This window comes from Taudactylus pleione, unplaced genomic scaffold (assembly GCF_031769625.1).
Source record: "Taudactylus pleione unplaced genomic scaffold, aTauple2 ptg000122l, whole genome shotgun sequence".
NCBI lineage: Eukaryota > Metazoa > Chordata > Amphibia > Anura > Myobatrachidae > Taudactylus > Taudactylus pleione.
In genome coordinates this window covers 15304213-15326993 of record NW_028284524.1, presented here as the reverse complement: position 1 = coordinate 15326993, position 22781 = coordinate 15304213, and the positions used below count along the sequence as shown (strand labels likewise).

Sequence of the window (22781 nt, the reverse complement as noted above, 5' to 3'; positions counted from 1 at the left end):
TTTTTTGTTTGTGAATTGTGTGCGCAGTAGCCGCACGTGCATCAACAAAGTAGCTTCAAGTGTGCGCCTGTGTCATAGGTAAAGGGCCGGCTGGCTTGACCGTTAAAGGGTGCTGTAACCCCCAAAGTGCACTCCAAACAAAATAAAAAAATATTTTCTGTGTTTGTGAATTGTGTGCACTGTGGGCCTGATTCAGAGCTGAACGCTCTGACCAGAGTGCTCGCTCTGAATCAGGGCCCTCCTACCTTTTTTTGGAGCATCCTCATGGACGCTCGCATAGCTGTGGGTTACCACCCACAGCTACAGCGAGCGTCCATGATGATGGTCGCGATGGTCTTGACCATCGCGACCATCGGGCTTGCGACGGAGACCCTGCGGTAGGGTTTCGCTGCCACAAGCCCTGGAGTGATTTTGGCTCTATCAGAGCCAAAATCACTGCCACTGACATCACTAGTGATGTCAGTGGGGCCGGCTTGAGACGGTAGGCGTTCCCATGGGAACGCCTCCGTCTGGCAGCCACGCCCCCTTCTTACTCAGTTTATTCTTAATAGTACAGTTCACTCTCTCCACCTTCGCACTGGCTTGCAGTCGGTAGGGGGTGTGAAGTCTACTATTGATTCCCATAAGCTTACACATGTTCTGGAAAACATAACCAGTGAAATGAGTATCCCTATCACTTTCTATGATTCTAGGGATACCGTATCTGCATACAAACTCCTGAACAATCTTCTTAGCAGTAAAAACAGCAGTATTAGTGGCAGCTGGATATGCCTCTACCCAATTAGAAAATACATCTGTACAAACTAATACATACTTGAGATTCCTGCAAGGTGGTAATTGAATGAAGTCAATTTGTATTACCTGAAAAGGACCATCTGTCGGAGGGATATGGAATGGCTCGGCTGGTATTGTCTTCCCAACATTTTTCCTCAAACAAGTCAGACAGGACATTGTTTTTTTTCCAGCTTGAGAAGGAAAGCCTGGTGCACACCAATATGCTCTGACCAACTTGCACATACCATCTTTTCCCAGGTGAGTCAGACCATGCGCTGCCTCAGCCAAACTTGGGTAGTAAGCTTGTTAATTGTGTGTTTGTGAATTGTGTGCGCAGTAGCCGCACGTGCATCAACAAAGTAGCGCCAAGCGAGCGCCTGTGTCATAGGTAAAGGGCCGGCTGGCTTGACCGTTAAAGGGTGCTGTAACCCCCAAAGTGCACTCCAAACAAAATAAAAAAATATTTTCTGTGTTTGTGAATTGTGTGCACTGTGGGCCTGATTCAGAGATGAACGCTCTGACCAGAGCGCTCGCTCTGAATCAGGGCCCTCCTACCTTTTTTTGGAGCATCCTCATGGACGCTCGCATAGCTTGACCATTGCAACCATCGGGCTTGCGACGGAGACCCTGCGGTAGGGTCTCGCTGCCACAAGCCCTGGAGTGATTTTGGCTCTATCAGAACCAAAATCACTCCCACTGACATCACTAGTGATGTCAGTGGGGCCGGCTTGAGACGGTAGGCGTTCCCATGGCGCTCCCTCCGTCGTGCGCATGCGCAGTGGGGGAACATTGACCCGCTTGCGAGCATACTGCCGCTCACGAGCGGATCTGAATGACCCCCTGTAGCTGCACGTGCATCAACAAAGGAGCAGCACCAAGGGTGCGCCTGTGTCCCATAAGTAAAGGGCTGGCTGGATTGTCCGTTAAAGGGTGCTGTAACCCCCAAAGGGCACTCCAAATAAAATAAAAAAATATTTTCTGTGTTTATGAATTGTGTGCACAGTGGCTGCACGTGCATCAACAAAGGAGCAGTTTGTTAAAGGGTGGTGTAACCCCCAAAGTGCACTTCAACAAAAATAAAACATTTTCTTCTGTGTTTGAGAATTGTCTGCACTGTACGTGCATCCTCAAAAGCAGCAGCAACAAGCGTGCGTCTGTCTGTTAAAGGGTGGTGTAACCCCCAAAGTGCGCTCCATAAAGAATAAAAAAATCTTCTTTTTCTTTCTGTCTTTGTGAATAGTGTGGGCTGTAGGTGCATGTGCATCAACAAAGGAGCAGCGCCAAGCGTGCGCCTGTGTCCCATAAGTAAAGAGCCGGCTGGATCATTTCTTAAAGTGTGGTGTAACCCACAAAGTGCACTAGTCTCCAACAAAAATAAAAAATTATTTTCTGTGTTTGTGTGCGCCTTAGCCGCACGTATATATCAATATAACATAAATGGAGGACCAAACTTTCTCCGATAAAAATAAAATAGGGAAAGATCAAGAACCACTTCCTCCTAGTGCTGAAGTTGCTGCCACTAGTCATGACATAGACGATAACATGCCATCAACGTCGTCTGCAAAGGCCGATGCCCAATGTCATAGTAGAGGGCACATACAATCCCAAATGACAAAGTTCAGGAAAATGACCTTAAAAAAACATTTAAATCATCTGAAGAGAAACGTAAACTTGCCAATATGCCATTTACGTCACGGAGTGGCAAGGAACGGCTAAGGTCTTTCTCTATGTTCATGAATAGTGGTTCAGCTTCACATGACGATGGAAGCCCTCCTCCCGCTAAAAAAATCAAACGAGTTAAGCTGGCAAAAGCACAGCGAAGAACTGTGCGTTCTAAGAAGATATCACAAATCGCCAAGGAGAGTCCAAGTGTGGTGGTGGTTGCGATGCCTGACTTTCCCAGCACTGGACGGGAAGAGGTGTCTCTTTCCACCATTTGAAGTACAACAGGATGAGGATACTGGTGTAGCTGGCGCTGAGGAGAAAGTTGGTGAGGAGGATCCTGATGGTGATGTGCTTTGTTTAAATCAGGCTCCGGGGGAGACAGTTGTTGTCCGTGGGATGAAAAAGCCCATCATGGTAATGCCTGGGCAGAAGACCAAACATTCCACCTCTTTGGTCTGGCAATATTTCTATCCAAATCCGGACAACAACTGTCTTGCCATATGTAGCATATGTAAAGGTGACATAAGTAGGGGTAGGGACGTTAACCACACGTGAAGTCAGTTCAGACACTGCCAGCTTGAGTCAGGTCATTCCCCTCATCAGGCTTTTGCAGAAGCAGCTGGAGAAAGTGAAGGAGGAGCTAAGACGGAGCGATTCCGCTCGGCATGTGGGACTTGTGGATGAAGCCCTTCATTCGCTTTGCCAGGATTCCAGGGTGGTCAATCTGTTGAAATCAGACCACTGCATTTTGGCCACTGTGCTCGATCCTAGGTTTAAAGCCTATGTGGTGTCTCTCTTTCCAGCCGACACAAGCCTGCAGAGGTGCAAAGACCTGCTGGTGAAAACACTGTCAGCTGAAGCGGAACGTGACACGTCAACAGCTCCTTCTTCATTTTCTCCTGCAACTGGGGCTGCCAGGAATAAACTTAGGTATCCTAAGCAACCCGCTGGCGGTGATGCAGGGCAGGCAGGACCAAGTTTGGACATCTGGTCCGGACTGAAGGACCTGGCAACAATTTCTGACATGTCTACTGTCACTGCATATGATACTGTCACCATTGACAGAATGGTGGAGGATTACATCGGTGACAGCATCCAAGTAGGCATGTCAGACAGTCCGTACCTGTACTGGCAGGAAAAAGAAGCAATTTGGAGGCCCCTGTACAAACTGGCTCTATTTTACCTGAGTTGCCCCCCTCCAGTGTGTACTCCGAAAGAGTGTTTAGTGCAGCCGGGAACCTTGTCAGCGAAAGGCGTAGGAGGTTGCTTCCACAAAATGTGGAGAAGATGATGTTCATAAAAATGAATTATCAACTCTTCCAGGGAGACCAGCCTCCAGAATGTACAGAGGGACCTGTGGTGGTGCAGGGACGAGTTAATACTCTGTGAGGATGAGGATGTACACAACACTGAAGAGGGTGAGGAATCGGTGTATGAGGAGGATGAGGACAACATCTTGCCTCCGTAGAGCCAGTTTGTGCAAGGACAGATTAATTGCCAGCTTGTTTTGTGGGGGCCCAAATGAACCAATCATTTCAGCCACAGTCGTGTGACAGACCCTGGCGCTGAAATGATTGGTTTGTTAAAGTGTGCATGTCCTGTTTATACAACATAAGGGTGGGTGGGAGGGCCCAAGGACAATTCCATCTTGCACCTCTTTTTTTTCTTTGCATTATGTACTGTTTGGGGCCTAGTTTTTCAAACTGCCATCCTGTCTGCCACTGCAGTGTCACTCCTAGATGGGCCACGTGTTTGTGCCGCCCACTCGTATCTCTTAGCATAGTCATCCAGCTACCTCGGTGCAACCTTTTGGACATAAAAACACTATTGTGAGGTGATCAGAATAGACTGGAAATGAGTGGAAATTAATGTTATTGAGGTTAATAATAGCATAGGACCAGAAAAACCCACAAATTCTGTGATTTCAGCTGTTTTTATGCTTTTTTAAACAAAAATACAGATTCAAAACCCAGAACCCAAAACACGGAAGGGTGGTTTTGGCAAAACCAATCCAGATCCAAAACACGAAGAAAGATCCAAAACCAAAACACAAAACACGAAAAGTGGCTGGTGCACACCCCTAGTTAATACTGGCTACAACACTGAATACAAGTAATGACATTCTATTCAATAACTCCCTATCATCCATAACTAGCGGACGCATGATGCGACTTCTTTGCCGATAGAAACGGATGTCTGCAAATAAACAGGGATTTAAGATGATGCCAAACATGACATGTCAACTGTATTCTAACTTTAGATCTCCTTTAAGTACATCTTACACCATAATTATTAGCTAACAAATGCCTTTAATAACTCTGATTATTGTCTACAATGTGTGGGAATCATTTTATACATATGCGTTCGCATATGTGCGTCTGTGTATTGAAATACCAAATGTGCGTCTATGTGTATGTACTGTACGTGACTATATACAGATGAGCGTCCATGTGTATGTATGTAATTAAACATGCATAGAGCGTCTATATATATATATATATGTGTGTGTGTGCGTTATGTGCGTCAGTGTATGTGTGTTGTGAATTCGCATTTGTGCGCATTGGATTGCACCGATGCAAAGTAGCGTCCTAGTAATACGGAATCAGACCATAGATGACTATATCGTCAGATAATAATTGTAAAGCTATCGTATACAATTATTTGACTTTGACACGCAGGCAACACACAGGCATCTGCCTAACCGTCCCCTTCCAGGAATGCCCACTGAAATCCACGGCTCCACATTCATTCTCCATCTCCCGGTGGTAGCCATCGGGATGCACGCACAGTACGACTACGGTGCATGCACAGACATAAAACATCACCCATCTGCGTGCAATACCGACACTGTATGGACCTCTGAATCAGACCCTTAATGTTTAAAACTGGGCTCAAGTTGTTTGATGTATAGCAACACAGGCGCCTCATATATTCTTTTTTTGTTGTCCTTTAAGAAGCTAGCCACTTTTTTTTAGGCTGCTGTGGTGTCTATATAAGAAGGTTCCATAAAGTCAGTGCAGAACATATTTGGTGTTATTTCTATTTATTCCATCCAGAACATGAGCATGAAAAGGACCTGGGACCCCCAACTATGGAGGAATGTTGGGAGGTGATCAGAGAGTGAACATCCCGTACATCGTTACCAACTCTGGCTAAGAAAATGTCAAACAAATTGTACTACAGGTGAAAAAATCCCCCCGACAAACTAAATAAAATCCACCCTACAACATACTTTGCTTTTTAAAGGAACTGTGGCCACAAGAGAACTATCAGGGTTGGGTACAATATTGTAGCAGTCAGAATGCTAACGGTTTAAATGCCGGCTCTGGAATCCCGACTGCCTCATTATAGTGAAGTGGCTGCAATCCTGCTTCATTTGTTGCACCAAGATGCTGCATGGTGTTGGGATTCTCACCACAATAATGCAGTGGTTACTTTGAAATCCATGTTCGCATATATGTAGTCCTGCACTGCGTTTTTTTTATGCTCACCTCCCAGTGCTGATATCTGCAGATGCTTCTCAACATGGCCTTGGTGCGTTATGCATGTAGCGAGATAACCCCCTTGTTTATGCATCCAGAGCTCTCATTGATAAGAAGACACAGTACACCCAAATACTGTAAGCTGCTGGCATTGGTAGAAAGAAGTTGATGAAAGAAGTTTCCTGACTTTATACTGTATAAAGCCATCCTGTTATTGCTGGAACCAGCCACTAGTCTCTAATCACAATACTATGCAAACCCCTCTCCACACAGCATCCAGCATTTCATGTTGAGATTCTAATGCTGTCACTTGTACGTTTCCCCATCAGAGTAATAATAAATATAATGTCTCCTTTAGTATATTTATAAATATGGTCTGTGCCACCTTTATTTTATTGTTTTAATAAAGCTACCTTTGTTAATTCCCTCTTACTTTCTCCTTTTGATAATTTTCAATAAAAATTATTGAAGAAGGGAAAGTCAAATAAGTACTTGATTGACATTGTGGATCGAATATGGCTGGGAAAACATCTGATCAACAAGAATTAGTGTGCCTTAAAATTTCCAGCCCTAATGCTGGATTAAAGTGCTGTAACTTCCCTTAAGTATCAGTGATCCCAAACCGTATTACCTGGTTTCTGCAGAAAAATTGATATAGGCTCTGTTTACTGATACAAAATTTCAGTTTTTACCTTTTTTTTACCGTATTGGCTGACTTCAATAGTGCTTGGAGATAACATCATTGGACTTAATAGTAATTGTAGGGAGGACATAAGGTTTCTATTTGGAGTGAGTAGCTCCTGAACAACCTTAAGTGGTGGCAGAACCTGAGAATTTATAGTGAGTGGGAGAGATCCTGGTAAGTGTAATCACTTATATAGACAGTCCAGGTGGTTGTTTTTTGATTACCTCTGTGTCAGACCCATGTCACGCAGGATCAAGTGAGTTCTGATCTTGGCAATTACTGATAGCAAAAAAAAAAAAACTGAGCACATCTGTTTTCCTTCCCTGTGAGAGTTAGACCCAGGTTTATAGGACAGTGTCATGTTATTTATGAATGAATCCTTGATTATATATATCACTTACCTTTCCATTTTCCATTACAAGTAATTATTCATAGCTGTCATTTAGTTTTATCACCATTATATGGGGCATCAACTATTAGAATCCTGGTTAGTTTGTTACATATATCTATTCTATAAAGCTGGCCACACACTAGACCAACTTACATCCAACCAGCCAACTTGTTGATTGGTTGGAATGAAAATCTGGTAAGGAATGGGAGTAACTGACAATCAGCAATTTGCTCCCAAACTCCGGAAAATGGACAAAAACTGTTGTTTGAACAAATTGTTTAGATCAAACATTTAACAAACTTGTCTGACGTCCATTTTCATCTGTTTTCTGGCATTTAGGAGCAAATTCCTGACCATCAGTTACTCCCAAACATTACCAGATTTTCATTCCAACCAATCAACAAGTTGGCTGGTTGGACAGATAATCTTTAGATGTGTGGCCAGCTTTAGTGTTGGCTTATTGACAGAACTATGGGGGATGGAGTTAGTGGAGATATATGATTAAAGAGGCTATGAATTTTAGTCCTTTCAAAGATTCATTCCAACATGTGTCCATGATAAGCACCATTTACATGCACCCTTACTAATATGGTCTCACAGTTCGATTTTTAGGTGGCCGATCATCATTTAGTTCTAGATAGTTAGTCGAATGATGTAAAGTGGATTAATTTAATCCATTAAACAAGTATGTGTGGAGGAAACCTTTGTCTCTAGGAATAAGAAAAGATTCCCCTAATTTTTCAACAAATAGATCATTTTAGGAGCTATTTCCCTGTCTATTCTTCAAGTTGTGTGGTAAAAGAATGAGAGCAACGATATGTCTTAATATCTAGACTATGTACAACATGTTTCCTTTTTTTGACTGAATGGTTTATCTGCTGAGAGATAAGCATAATAGTAAGGCTATGGGCTGGGATACTGAAGGTCATGGGTTTTAGACCCATTAACACATGGGCTCAATTAGTTTATGTTATATTATTTATTATTTCTATAAATAAAGAACATCTTTATATTATATGTATATTCACACAGAATATTTTTCCTATTAAAGGAAGTTTTTTACATATTTTTGTGAAATATTAGGAATAAGAATAACTCCTGTGAGATAGATTGTCTAAATTATTAAGATCACATTTTCTTGTGAATCATGCACATTATCATTATTTTTATGTATTAATATTTCTTATTTATATTGTTTATTCATTGTGTTATGCAAGTATCACAATGGACTGTTATTTATTTATTATTCAGATTTACCATTTAAAGAGGTGGATAAGAGGTGGATCTAGTTTTGGCTTAGCTGCCATGCTAATGATTTAAACAGGTGTAACTAGTTCAACCTATTTGGACACCAATGAGCAATTACCTGCTGGATATAAAAAGGGTCCTTGTGGAGCTACAAGCCACTCTTTGATAAAGCCCCTATTCTGTAGAGCGAAACGCGTCAGTGGATCTCTTGTGGACCCCCAGGGATAGCCTATACACCTACCTGCCTTTATTCCAATTGACGAGGAGAGACGGAAGACTTGTTGCAGCTCTGAGGGTAGAGGCCGGGATCGAGACGCGGCTGGAGCTACTTTCATCAGCCGCTTATACCCGGTACATCAGGTCTCTCCCAGAAGTATGCCTCCCCTCCTCTGCTAACCCATCTCCATCTGTGAGGGCTCCCCTAAACTTTCTGTGGAGATCATCTATTGTATCCACCTGATGGTATGAAGCTCCACGGAGCTCAATATAAATAACTTTGACATTTTTCTCCACTGAGAACTCGGATACACTTGGTTACACATTGCTACTTGCAGGTGTGGATGTGTATATTGTCCCAATTCCTAACAGACTGGGTTCCTATATATCACTGTGCAAGTTAGATCCACCTCTTTAAGTGTGTTTATAGTCACACAATACACAGTCCGATTCTTAAAGTTTTTTACATGAATTTGTTCTATATATATGTTTTATGACCGGTCTTTATTGTATTATTTGTATGAATTTTTATTAAATGCGATTTTTATCATTTATACAGTGCATGATTCTATTCATACCAATCTCAACTTGATATATTTTAGCGCAGAGATATATTTTTCAGTTTTTTCTTGTCACACCTTTTTAGGTGATTATTGTGCACCCACAGGCACATTTTTCTTTGCAGTTGTAGATTTATTATTTGGATCAGTTTATATTTACTTCAACTTTTTATAGCGCTGGGTTATATTTTTTCATAATTACTGACAGCAGTTAGATATTGGAGCACCTTGGAACCGGGTCTGCGACAGTGTCATGGACCCAATTCCAAGGTACTCCAATCTCTAATCGCTGTCTCATTTTTTTCACTGACACTGCTGTTAAAAAAAAGTGCTCAGTACTTTATTTTTGCTTCCAGGCAAATAAGGTGAAATCAACAAAAAAATCTGATCCCTTGAGGACTAAGGGGTCTATTTATCAAGCCCCTTTACATTAAAATCCCACATAAATGTCGTTTTTCGCATAATTTATATATCAGGACTATTTATGAAGAATTTAACTCAGGAGATATCAGAGAAATTTACTGCATTAGGCTAAATAATGCTATAGACCACAGTCCCCATTCTCAATGAGGACTGTAGTCTGGGTCTATTTACTAAGTTCTGGAAAGCTTAGCTTAGTCAGCTCAGTCCCCATTAACCAATGCCATCTTCATCCTAATGGCTACACATGTGCAGTTTCAGAAAAGGCAGTGTAGTGATAGCAAAATAGTAGCTATCACTTCACTGGCAAGCTCTTTGCTGGGTCGGTCTTTTAAGAGCTGCTGTCCCAGCAGAGATTTTTTATTTATAAGTATATAAATGTATTCCTGATTGCAGGTGTGCCCGTTTGCAGTGCTTGAGCACCTCTCCCCACCCTAGCACCGGCATATGCAGGACCGGATTAAGACTTGTGGGGGCCCTGGGGCAACTAAATTGTGGGGGCCCCCACCAAACCACACGGAGCCTACCCTCCCTCCCCCACCACACGGAGCCTACCCCCACCCACCCTGATTACTTACCTTCTGGCTCTGTGTTGTGAATGCAGCAGCACAGTCAGCGCTGTTGCATAGAGTGCAGAGTGGCTACTGAGGCCCGACATCAGTGATCAGCGTCGCGGATAGGATGTCACGTGATGCTGATGAGGGGATTTGGGAGCCGCTCTGTGTTCTATGAGCCAGCGCTGTCTGTGCTGTTGCATTTAGAACACAGATCAGCGGCAGTTCAGCCCCCATCCGGAAACGGTACACTTGACACCTGCTCTCCGCAGGGTCACCCCGACCTTGTGTGGGCAGGGGCAAATATAGGACTTTCCGGGGGAGGGGGTTACATGCATTATATATCTATATTTATATATATATTATTATTTTATTTATGCACGTGTGTATCAAACAGGCACACACACACACACATATACAGTATATATATATATATATATATATATATATGTGTAGCAAATGTATATAATATTTATAAAATACACACATATACAGTATACACACACATGAACACATTCATACACATATACAGTATACACACACATAACACACACACATATACAGTAAACACATACATACATACACACTAACACATATACACACATATACAGTATACACATATAAACACATACATACATACACACTAACACATACACACACAGCAGTATACACACACACTAACATATATACACATTAACACATACATACACATACAGTATATACACAATAAAACAGTACATATACACACTTTTTATACAGCTGCTGCTCACATCCTTAGGCTCAGCCCCCTTTTGCCGTAATGCCGTGACTTGCGGGTCATCTGGGGGTGGGGCTTGATGTATTGGCTCTGCCCCCACCGGCCACGGTATCAGGGGGAATTGGTCCGTCGGGGGGGATTCTAGCTACTCAGAAACCCCCCCTGCATGCTCTAGAGGTGGGGGCCCCTCTGTGTGTGGGGGCCCTGGGACAACTGCCCCTGTCGTCCCCCCCTTAATCCGGCCCTGGGCATATGCGCAGTGTGGACTCTGGTACAGTGCCAGAGCAGGGCTGTATCTAGGGTAGTGACAGGGCCGGATTTACCATAGGGCAACCTAGGCGTCCGCCTAGGGTCCGTCGGGTCCTAAGGGGCCCGTGGCCACCCACCTCCGAAATCTGGCCCTGGGGAATAGCCTGCTGCTCTGTGTTTGAAGCCTGTCACCGGCCGGGGAGAGAACTTACAGCAGCAGCAGCACGTGAGCTCAGCAGCAGCACGTGAGGTCTCTGCCTCTGCAATGCGGGTGGAGGAGGACTCAGAGGCGGAGTTACAGTCCTACAGCTGCCAGCCCGGGGACACGGTGAGTTCAGCCATTCTCCTCTGCTGACACCCCCCCACTGCCCACATTGTATACAGCGCTCCTCTCCGCAACTTCCTTTCATGCTGTCAGCGGCCAGCCCAGTCAAACCCCCCTTCCCCCGCAGACTCTGCTGCTGTACTAGCCAGCCCCTGCAGTCACAGTACAAGTTGCCTGCCTTCTCCATTGTAGTCAGCCCAAGTGCCCCCCTCACCCCCACTAGTTAGCGGCAGCCTACTCAAACCAACCCCCCACCTCTGCAGACTGCGCTGCTGTAGCCAGCTCCCGCTCCACAGTCAGCTCCCCTCCATCTCTGCATTGTGGCATTCCCGGGACAACTCTACCTCCCCTGTGCTGATGGAAGTACAGGAGACTTCCACTCCCCAGTGGGTAAGTTTAACTTAACAATGTTTCTTATCCTCTTAAATAACACTGCTTTCCCACCTGTGTGTGTGTGTGTATATATATATATATGTAATTGCTGAGTCACTACCTATTGTGTAGGTGTTTTTTTTATTCACTGTTCCCTCACCTTCTCCCGTCTCCCTCTGTTCTTCCCCCTTTTCTTCTGTCTCACCATATTCTTCCCCTTTTCCTCCCATCTCGCCGTGTTTGTCCCCCTTTTCTCCCGTATCGCCTATCACAGGGCCGCAACTAGGGGGGGGCTAGAGGTGCACGTGCACCGGGTGCCAGAATGCAGGGGGTGAAAAAGGGATGACTCACTGTGGCTTGGGGGCTGGAGAGTCAGAAAACGGCCATCCAAAAATGGCCGCCGCCAAGGAGGAGACAGATGCTAGAGGTCCTTACTGGACCTCTAGTGTCTGTTAGGCCAGCGCAAGTGCCAGGAGAAGATGCTGAAAGCTGCATCTTCTCCCGTGAAACCTCCTGGCAACGAGCATAAACCCCATGGCAACGAGCATGTAACCCCTGGCAATGAGCATTAACCCCATAGCAACGAGCATGAATCCCCCTGGCAACTAGCATGGAACCCCCTGGCAATGAGCATAAAACACCTCTGACAATGAGCAGGTAATTTTAAGTAATTAGAAGCCTTACTGTGAGGCAAAAATGGTTGTCGGGCAAATATGTAAGTGGCACTTTGGTAATAAGCACTACAGTGTGTGGCATAATGTGTAATGGGCATTATGGTATGTGGATAATGTAAGTCACTATACCAGGGACGTTTGACTAGTGCACTGCCTTATGGAGGAGCAAGGACAAAATCCAGGTATGGGAAGGGAGGGGACGCAAAATTACTACCTTGCACCGGGTGACAGATATCCTAGTTTCGGCCCTGCCTATCACCCTGTTTGTGTATATGTATATATAAATATATACAAATACACACTCATTTCATACAAATATGTGTGTATACACTGTTGGCTAGCTATATATATAGTATTTTTTTGTACAGGATGATATATATATATATATATATATAATGTGATCTAGTAACACTGTGCATCTAGTAACTGCATATATTACAGTAGGTGTCACTAGAGCAAAATTCAAACTATATATATATATATATATATTTATATATATATATATATTGATGCATGTATACAATATGATGTGTGTATCTTGCTCCAGCGACACCTACTATAATATATGCACAGGATTGTTTGAGGGAAGGGGGCCCCAAACCAGTATCTTGCCTAGGGCCCCATAAGGTCTAAATCTAGCTCTGGGTAGTGCGGCCTGTGCCATGGCACAGGGCACCGCCGGGCTGGGGCCACTGTTTGGAACTGTCAATTTTCTGTTTATTATTATTCTCACTTTTAGCTTCCTCTTCTGTTATCCCCAGCATCTCCTATCTCTTCCCTGGCCCTTCGCCATGAGGCTATGGGCATTTTTCAGAATGCTCTTTCTGGTACAGGGCACCAAAAAGTCTAGCTCTGTGCCAGAGTTTATGTGCACCATTTTTCCAGTGATTTCTCTATTGCTCATGCACTTATCTCCAGGAAAATGGCTCCAGCAAAATTTCCCAGAGATGTTTTCTGAGTCAGCGGCAGCTGCCACATAAGGTAGGCAACGGGGAGGGAAGGTTAGGATTAGAGTGCGGGGAGGGGAGGGGGAGGTTAGGTTTAGGCACTGGGGGGGTTAGGTTTAGGCACCGGGAAGGGGATGTTAGGTTTAGGGTGCGGGGAGAGGGAGGTTAGGTTTAGGCACTAGGGGGGAAGGGTTAGGGTTAGGCTCCGAGAAGGGTGGGTTAGAGTTAGGATTATAGTATGGGTAGGGAAAATACCATTCACTCCAATGCGTGTCGGGATTCTGCCTGTCGGGATGCCGCTGTCGGTATTCTGACTAGCAGCATCCCGACAGCCGGGATATCATACCCAATCCCATGCACCATCTTCCTGAATATCACTGGGAAGATGGCACTGCAGAGGAGGAGGGACCCGCTTCCCAGCAGGTAAACAAAGGCTTGGGAGGAAGTGGCCCAGTGCACACATTTATACCCCCTGATAGTTCCATATATTTATAATTGTGTTTAACATTTGAAACAGTTTTTTACATGTATTTAACAGGTATGTGTACAATGTGTTATTTTCTGCCAAATGTTTCCATAATGTAACTATGACTTTTGGACCAAGATATATTTATTCCATTTAAACTCTATAAAATAGCCTTATTGCAATGCCTCATTTCCATAGTTCAGAAGATCGCCTTCCCTCCAGTTGAAGAACACTCTCATGGTTTGTGACGCACATACTAAATATGCTAAATGCTTGTAATGATCTTGTTTTATATCTTTTCATTTGTAATGTAACTGCCGCTTGTCTTATTAAGGGGTCTGTTTACTAAGCAGTGTTAGGAAACAGAGTGAAAAGTGATAAGGTGCCAGACAATCAGCTCCTAACTGCCATCTCACATCTGTTTACAAAATGACAGTTGGGAGCTGATTGGCTGGCACATTACAACTTTTCACTCTGTCTCCTAACACTGCTTAGTAAATAGCTCCCTATGTGGTAGTGTGCTACATGGTTTTCATTTACATCACTCATGGGGGGTATATTTACTAAAGTGCGGGTTTTTAGAAGTTGAGATGTTGCCCATAGCATAGCAACCAATCACATTCTACTTAACATTTATCTAGCACCTTATAGAAGATAATAGCAAGAATCTGATTAGTTGCTACGGGCAACATCTCCACTTCTAAATACCCGCACTTTAGTAAATATACCCCATGCTGTTAATGACAATAAATTATTCTATTATATTATGGATATTCTCCCAGATTATACGGGATGGGTATGGGATGCTGGCGCTCGGGATCCCGGAGGTCAAAATTCCGATGCCAGCATCCCGACAGGGTTAGGAAGGATACAAACACTTGTTGGTAGGTATCTTAACCCTCCTCCTCTCTCTACCCTAACCCTAATCCTCCCTCCCCAGGGTATGCAGTCGGGAAGCCGGCAGACCTAATCCCGACAGCCGGCCTCCCGACTGCTTTATCCCGGCGAGGGTTAAATGACAGGCATCTAAATCTAGACGCATGTCATTTTACTGACGCCGGGAGACCGGCACCCGACATCCTGATCGCAGTGATGCCCGTCGCCAAGCGCAGACAGCCGCGGGGGGAGGGAGGGTTAGGTTTACGGCTCCCGGGATGACTTAGGGTTAGGCACCAGGGCCGTAGCTAGGGTAGTGCGGCCGGTGCCATGGCACAGGGCACCACAGGTCAGGAGGCGCTGTTTGGGCATGTCAAATTTCTGTTTATTATCATTCTTGCTTGTATCTTCCTCTTATTTCATCCCCAGCATCTTCTGGCCTCTCCTATCTCTTCCCTGGCCCTTCCCCAGGAAGCCATGGCCCTTTTTTGGGTGCATTATGTCCCTTTGAAAATTGAGGGGGGCGACAATGCTCTTTCTGGCACAGGGCACCAAAAAGTCTAGTTATGGCTCTGTTAGACACCCCCCCTGGAGGTTAGGGTCAGGCTAGGTTAAGGGGGGGGCACCCCCAGGGGGGACTTAGGGTTAGGCACACCCCGGGGGACTTAGGTCTAGGCGCCGGGGAAGGGGGGTTAGGTTTAGGCACTTAGAGGGGGGATTAGGGTTAGGCACTGGGGTGAAGGTTAGGGTTAGGCACCCCTAAAGAGGGTTAGGGGAGGGAATTAAGTTAGTGATTACTTACCTTAGGGACGATCAGGAATTTCACCCATGTCGGGCAGCTGCTGTCAGGATTCCAACCGCCTGACAGGCGTCCGGTGGTAAATCATATCGATTCCCTCTCCAGTGCCTAAGCCTAACATCCCCCCAAATGCCTAAATCTAACCTCCCCCTCCCCGCACCCTAAACCTGACCCTCCCCCCTAGTGCCTAACCCTCACCCTAGTGCCTAACCCTAACCCTCTCCCTAGTGCCTAACCCTCCCCCTAGTGCCAAACCCTAACCCTCCCCCCAACCCCGCTACTTACCTTCGGGATGCCGGCGCCGGGAATCTGACAGGTGTCAGGATTCCGGCACTGGTATTCTGAGCGCCGGCATCCCCTGTGTTGTGATACTGAATGAATCCCGATTGTACAGTACTATGGAGTAAGTTGGAGCTATAGAAATAAAGGATAATTATTATCAGGTCTGTAATTCTGGAGTAAAATCTAGACCACTTTATGACAGATACTGTATGATGGGTGACATACAGGTAATGCGGTATAATTAAGTTTAACCTCACTTTTGAAAAATGTTCATGCACAGTATACAGCCTTGGTAGGTAGCACTATCAATATATGGAAACATGAAGAAAATTCTGCTTATTCATTAGGGGGGCAAATACAGTTTCTAGGTGTCCATAAGAATGCTGTTTCTGGTCCGAATAATTTTGCAAACAGATTTAGTACTTGTAAAAGAAAAGTAAATACACTTTATGGAATAGTAAATCTGCTTTTTTTATTTTAAGCAAATTGTTTTCTGCCTGCAAAATAATGAGCTATATTGTGGAAGTATAATTGGATGAATGATTCACAGATTAAACTCATTTTATCCTCGAACAGCAGAATTTATTTAATTGAAAGTAAGTCTATTCCTCTCTCCTAACCTGAGTCTAAATCAGTGATGGGCATCCGAAACACAAAAGGGCCACACATTACTCTGAACTCAGGAACAACCCCTCCCCCCAATAAAAACTCCCATGATACCTGTTCCAGAATGCTCCCACATGCCCCATAGACCTTCTGTAAGCCAATCAGACCTTCTGCCTGCTACAGGATAATCCAACTAACCTCAAAATGCACTCAGATCCCACATGAATCGCACACTTCCCACATGTTACTCAAACTTATTATTTACCTATACAAGCCACTCATATTTCCACACATATCACTCAACCCCCCCCCCCCCATTTACCTCCACAAGCCACTCAGACTTCCCTGCTTGTCACTCAACCCCTCTTTGCCCCCACTGTGATTTCAGTGATTCAGGTTGTCTAAAATAATATATGTTTATTGGTAGATTTTTTGTTGTTGTTTTTTTTGCTTCCAAAAAACAGTTTGTGAGAAAAACAACATACATTCGGTAACATAGCTTGAAATATACATCACACATAACAAGTACTAGACATAGAAATAGATCCACACCTTAACTGCAGTAATCAAAAACAAAAAAGAAAACACAGTTAAATTAAAGTAAAAGTAGAAAAAAAAATTAAAAATAGATAAATAAATGAATACAAGAGTGGAAGAAAGAAAGGAAGAAAGAGGGGGGTGGTTGGGGGGAGAGCTGGTGACTCTTAATTAGAAATATGTAAATGTTCCATAAGGAACAGCCTTTTAGAAGAAAAAAAATAAAAATAAAATAACATAAATTAGATTAGAGATGAAAATAAACGTATTTAAGTTTAGACATTGCTATCTGGTTGCTGTGGTTCAGTGCACAATTTGTTTCGCAAAGACGACACTGTGCTCTATTGTCTCCTCGCCAGGACAGACCTTTACTGCTAGGTCTGTTCCGGCACCCCAAAAAATATAAATATGGAGATAAAAGAGAAGTGAAAAGCTTCCCTTTTATCTCCATAAACACAGCTTTTCACTTTCCTTTGTTAATAGAACCCTAAAAGCGAGATTCAAAGATTGCATGAAAACTGTGATGTGATCCAATCTGACCATCTTCAAGTACTCACTAGCTATCAGTACTCCGGGATGTATCACTATAATTTTGATGGGTTTTGGACCTAACTTATGTAATGTGCATGCACCGTCATCGGACTGCTCACCTGCAAGCGGCACATAATGGAGAGGGATCCAAGGGATCGCTCTTTAAAAATGTTTCCTTTATTGTAGCTATTAGGCATTAGCTGTTAGTTTCTACATGATTCTCTCAATATTATATATATATATATATATATGCACTGTATGTACTGTATGTGTGTATATATATGTGTGTATATATATATATATATATATATATATATATATATATAATGTGTGTGTATATATATATATATGAACAAAGGGGGGAACAAGGATAAGCACCTGATAGTGTAGTAGTTAAAACTACCATGAATTAAATGTATATATATTCATATGCGCGTACCATAGATATACTTGTATGTTACGCATATAAGGAAACAATCCTTAGATCGCAGTCAAAAAGCGTCACTTCGGATTTTGGCGCCAAAAAGCGGCACTTCCGGTTTTGGCACAAAAAACGTCACTTCCGGTTTTGGCGGCAAAACCGGAAGCGACGCTTTTTGGTGTCAAAACCGGGAGTGACGCTTTTTGGCGCCAAAACCGGGAGTGAATTTTTGGCGCCAAAAGTGGAAGAGATGCTTTTTGGCGCCAAAATCGGACAAATCTTGGAGGGAACAGAGGTATTTAAGGCCCCATGTATTTTACTATACATGACCCCTGAGGAAGCCTACTGAGAGGCGAAATGCGTTGGGGTAGATACACCATCCCTATACATCATCTATACCTACCTTATATGACTTTTGAATGGACTCATACTAACTGTACCTGGAGGTACCCCAACAGGAATTGATCGCTGTGACTTATTAGATAAGCTACTTTTTCTTGGTTTTTTTGTGTGTGATATGTGTATTTTTGTATATTAAAACTGAATATTTACAAAATATACCACACTATGGAAGCAAATTATTCTGCTCCAATAAGGTTGTAGCTATCTGGTCGGTGATTTCCTGGGCGAAGAAATATAAGCTCAAGGTCGCGTCTGACGTGGAACCCTTTTGACTGCGATCTAAGGATTGTTTCCTTATATGCTTAACATACAAGTATATCTATGGTACGCACATATGAATATATATACATTTAATTCATGGTATTTTTAACTACTACACTATCAGGCGCTTGTCCTTGTTCCCCCCTTTGTTCCTAGATTATCCGACCTACCAATCGGCATTTTCAAGGACTAAGCTGCCACCTGCTTGCTAAAAAGGAGTATAGTGACACATATTGTTAGAAGGAGGAAAAAGACTTCCAGTAGTACCACCTACCCTTGAGACTGAACAATTTAAGGAGCAGCGCCACAGATCCATTCTATTTTTGTCTTGTATATATATATATGTGTATATATATATATATATCTATATATATATATACTGTATGACTGCATCAGTTTGGTTAAACATGTATGTCTATGTCTGCTGTGTTGAACATGTTGAAATAACAAAAGTAACGTTTTCCAATCAGAAATGCAAGAAGGTATACTGTATATTACACAAAGCATTGAATATGGCTTAGACATTCCCCATGGGCTTACACATTACTAGAAAAAATATGCATTTAGATTTTCACTTTAAAAAATGTCAATCACATAACACACAACAATAATACATACTGACTAAACAAAATTAGATAAGTAATACTTTGCAATTGTGCATACATGCAATGTAAGATGCTTAGTGATAACTCCAACTGACAGAACAAGAGAAGTGCTGCTGTGCAGTTATCTATACGGCATGGGTACGGGATGCTGGCGTTCGGGATCCCGGCAGTCAGAATACTGACGCCAGCATCCCGACAGGGTTAGAATACCAACACTTTGTCGGTCGGTATGGTAACTTTCCCCCTCTCCTTACCCTAACCCTCCCTCCCAGGTGCCTAATTCTAACCTCCCCCCCCTCCGTGCCTAAACCTAACTGTGCCCTTCCCGCACCCTAAACCTAACCCTCTCCCTAGTGCCTAACCCTAACGCTAACCCCCCTAACCCCGGTACTTACCTTTGGGATTCCGGCAGTCGGGATGCCGGCGCCGGGATTCTGACAGGTGTCGGGATTCCAGCGCCGGGATTCTGACAAGTGTCGGGATTCCGGAGTCGGCATTCTGACTGCCGGAATCCCTTCCATCTGTATTTTAACGGCATCCAATCTATACTTACATAATACAAATAGATACCAACAGGGGTGTATCTAGGGATCCAAGCGCCCCTGGCAAAGTAATGGACTGGCGCCCCCCCTATGCAGTGCCCCCAGTAGTAACCCTCCAGTAGCAATCCCCCTATGCTGCATTGCCCCCATTAGTAGCCCCCCTATACAGTGCCCCCGTGCCCCCAGTAGTGGCCTCCCCTATAGAGTGTCCCCAGTAATGGCCACCCCTATACAAAGCGGTCACCCCCTATTTCAGTGCCCCCCCTACACACACACACACACACACACACACAAAGAGAGAAAAAAAACTTACCTGATCCTCGCTCCTGACGCGACCGCCGCTGTCCACTTAGTCCCACCCGCTCTTCTCCTGCATGGGAGAGACATCATACATCATGACGTCTCTCCCATCACATGCTGCAGAGGGAGCCGGAAGACGGAGCTCATTAGTGAGCTCCAGCCGGCTCCCTCCGCTGACGACGCAGCAGCTAATGAGAGTCAGGCAGACTCTCATTAGCTGGCTGCTACTACAAACACACAGCTGCCGCTGGCGGCTGCGTGTTTGTAAACTGTGTAGGGCAGACCGCTATCACTGCGGTCTGCCCTACACTTGTGGGGCCGAGGGACTTGTCCACCCCTTGGCTACTGGTGGCACTGCCGGGTGGCACCCCCCCTTTGGTCGGTGCCCCTGGCGACTGCCATCCTGGCCAATGGGTAGATACGCCCCTGGATACCAAATACTTTATCCATTACACAGAACAAAAACAATTATTTTATTAAGTTACAGTTACACTGAGCAGCTTCTGATAATTAAGCCGGTATAAAGCAGTCGGGAAGCCGGCAGTCGGGATTACGTCCGCCGGCTTCCCAACTGCATACCGATAATTACAGACGCGCAATAAGAGTATTGGTACTGTAAGGAATATGAACAAACACTGACAACTACACCGACCATATACTATAGATACTATGCAGTTGTCCATACATACAGCATAATATAACAGATAAAGAGGATAACACAGAGTGCAAAGAACACGAGGACTGGTGCTGTTCAGTTGTCTGTACATACAGAATAGAGACAGAAGCAGACTAAACAAGTGGTACTGTCCAGTTATTTATACACATTTTATTTATACTGTGAAACAAGGAACGTGCAGTTCTGCTGTATATATAATAATTGCATTCTGCATGTCCCACTAAAGACACTGTAATATGCAGATGACAAAGCACAAAGAAACATCCTCTGTACATAAGAGAAGTGGAACTTGCCAATTAGTCAATATTACAAAACAGGGAAAAATTCCCCTCTGTCAGTGTATTTCATGCAGCTGCTGATATTTATATTTGTCTGCAAATCATAAAGAGTGTTTGCAATACTGTGTCACATTTACGCTAGTGGACAAGCACACCGTTTTTGGGAACTGTCCAGGGCTTCATGCAGTCTCTCTGGCAATACCTGTGTTACGTTGGATGGGTGATGGATCCAGGTAGTTCGTGGCAGCTCCGGTTCCTCAGGGATTCTCACTTCTGTGTGACTGAAGCAACCAGTGATCACTTCTCTATTTTCAGTAACACAGTGAGGGGAAGTGCTGCTGTATGTTACAGTACCCACAGCCTCCACCTGACCCTCCCTCCTTGCCTGTGACAGTCACTAACACAAGCAAACCGCATTCTAACCAAGAGGACTTCCAGTGAGGAAATCCCACAGCAGGGCAGAGTCACAGCTATAAGTAGGTTTAAGCCGCTGTAAACTCTGGTATCATTTTATACAGTGTATTATTTAATGTCATGTCATTAACCCCATCCGAAACATCATGGAGCTCCGTCCTGTTCATCTCCAACAACTTCCATCAGTACCAAAAACTGGATTTTAACACAAAAAAAGGATTGGATTGAAAAGTATAAATACAGTGGATCAAAATATGGTTCTTGCAATGTGCGACAGTTCTAAAGTAAACTGTAATTATTTTACACAGTGCAAATGAAGCAACACATTTCTGATTCTTGTGATCAAAGGGTTGAGAGTGACCTAGGTCACAGGGACATTAATATTTACCATTTTTCATGTCAATCATTTCCTATACATTTGAATTGCTTCTTATGTACTTGTCTGAAAATGGCAACATAGTGTCACAGTGGTTAGCATTGCTGTAACACAGTGATGGGATCATGGGCTCAATTCGGAACCAGGGTCCTATCTGTGTGGATTTTGTAGGTTCTCCCCATGAATTCTGTGTTTCATCCCACACTCCAAAATCGTACTGGTAGCGTAATTGGCTCCTGAGGAATTTAACCTCTTGTGTGTGTTGGAGGGATGGCATAGGGTCTATGTACTAAGCCTTGGAGAGACATAAAGTGGATGGAGATTAAGTACCAACCAATCAGCTCCTAACTGTCACTTTACAGGCTGTGTGTGAAAAATGTCAGTAAGGAACTGATTGGTTAGTACTTTATTTGGTTAGTACATAGACCCCGTCGTTTGTAAGAACCATTGGGGCAGAGACTGACAGGGATGAATAATTATTCTCTGTTAAGCACTGCATAATATGTACAGTATGTGCTAAAAAATAAATGTGAATAAAGAAAAGCACATAAATAGTAATACAATGAGTGAGTCAGTCTTGACTTTTATTGTAAACAGTGGTGATAAAGTACAGTAAACGAGAGCTAAATTACAGCTTTACTCTAAGGCCGGGATATACTAACGGGGAAAATGTAGTAAAACCACCGAAAATGCAGTTTTCTGGGTTTTTACTGCAATCCCCATATGTACTAAGCACTGGAATGAGATACATTCCGGTGCTTCATCCAGATGGGTAACGCCACCTTCAGGTATTCTTGGTACATACATACCATGGTAATGAACCGCGGTATGTACCCAAAGTCAGGGGGATGTACCGCATCGCGGATGCAACGCTTAGTACCTCCCACCCTAATAGAAGTCTCAACTTTAACCAATGGGTGGCAATATAAGTCCAATCCTTGAGAACTTGAAGTGAAGTTCTGCTACACACAGTAACAGTAATGGTGCGTACACACGGGACGATCGACAACAATAACGATATCGTTGTACGATCTCCCGGGTGTGTTGGATGTTCGATATTGAACCCACCAACGATGGCCAATGACCTGCG

The 22781-nt window shown here is 43.9% G+C and overlaps 1 protein-coding gene across 1 annotated transcript in view; it reads right to left on the bottom strand.

The window, feature by feature from the left end:
- The window catches only part of GPBAR1 (G protein-coupled bile acid receptor 1), a 46638-nt gene extending 25432 nt beyond the window's left edge, over positions 1-21206 (bottom strand). The window contains exon 1 of the mRNA XM_088472425.1: positions 21104-21206. The gene's annotated coding sequence lies outside the window, so the exon portion shown is untranslated. The remainder of the gene's footprint in view (positions 1-21103) is intronic.
- Between the last annotated feature and the right edge of the window lie 1575 nt (positions 21207-22781).